Below are 1589 nucleotides of genomic sequence, written 5' to 3' on the forward strand. Positions count from 1 at the left end.
GAAAGGCCTTCGGGCTCTAGCAGTATCTCTGCTGAGTATTCAATTGCAATTGCATGCTTCCTAACTGAGCTGAAAACAGTCCACATCTAAATTTACATTTCAATTTCCTAAGCTTGATAACTTAGAGTTACATTTTGAGTAATTCTATAGCAGGGCAGAGGAGATGGATATTCTGGAAATACTAATAATTTGTTTTGAAAGTCAAGCTGAAATTTACTTAATGATATTTGAGAAGCATATTTTGTCTAGAAATCTCATGCCTGATATAAGTGAAGCTTTGGGTGTATTTTCTTCTCAGACCATGCGTACATGGGATAGTAAGCTATTAAATCAATTATCCTGGTTATTCATATTAAATAAGAATTTTGCTTGATTTGAACTATGTGAACTCTTTTTTTTAGTTTTCAGTAGTAATTTTAGTTATGAGTATAATTATAATTTCCTCTTTTCTACTTTATTTTTTGAGTAATTTCCTATGCAAAAAAGAGAATACACTAACCTTAATAGATTGACCCACCAAACTATGTAAACAATTAATGCACAGGGCAAAGCTAATGATATTGAATAGAAACAGTTGAGGTATAAACCTAGTTTCATATATTCTGCCTTTATGTTAGATTACTTTTATGAATTTGGTTAAAGAATCAGGATAGTTATTTTAAGGAGTATTATTGTATGTCAAATTTAATATGGAGATATAGGCACTTTCTCTTTTAAAATAATTATCCATGAAGTCAACCATTCTAACTCACCAGTTTTTTTTTTTACATTTATACATATAATTTTGTGTATATAAAACACATAGCAACAATTATATATACTAGCATTTTCACTCAGTGTTACTTATTCCTGTGTTTGAATATCCTCGTAATTACTACCTTAATGGCTACCTAATTACCTTGATGTTAAATTATAATTTAAACCATTTCTCTAAAATTGCTTTCAGTGTCTCAAAATAGTTTATTACAGATGGAGAACACTGTGTTGAATAATTTTCTTAGGATAATTTCTTAGGTGTGGAGTTGTTGGTATACAGTGACATTTTCTCAACCTTTCTGGGCAAAACATTTCATGTTTTACCATTTTACCTAAGCCCATGTATATGCAGCTTGGGTTTTATAATTTAAAAATGATATTGGGTATAAAATTTTTCACTTCTTTCTTAAACCTAGTCTCACTTTGTCTAACCTTGTCTGGTGTCCTACTGATATGAAGAGTATTTTCTAATTGGGTAAAGGCATAGCTAGCTGTCTATGGGATTATTGTGTATTTGAGTTAAGATGACCATCTGCTGTTCTGCATCTTACAATCCTTTTTTCCTGTGCTTTATTGTGGCTCTTTTTGTGCTAATTTCATATGGTTGGGAGTGTGTGTGGATTCAGGGTGCTACTTTAGGATAGCCATTTTTTTTTCTCTCTCTCTCTGATGTATACCTAAGCATTCAGTTGCAAATATTTAAATTGGAGTGGGGAAAGAAAGAATAGAAAGCTTGTCTTAGGATTTAATTCTAATTGGTGAGTTTCAATTCTACTTTTTACCTTAAATTTCATGAATCAATAATTGAATATATTAAATGAATGGATAAAGAA

Source organism: Enhydra lutris, unplaced genomic scaffold (assembly GCF_002288905.1).
Source record: "Enhydra lutris kenyoni isolate GAN:26980312 unplaced genomic scaffold, ASM228890v2 scaffoldscaffold12, whole genome shotgun sequence".
Taxonomy (NCBI): Eukaryota; Metazoa; Chordata; class Mammalia; order Carnivora; family Mustelidae; genus Enhydra; species Enhydra lutris.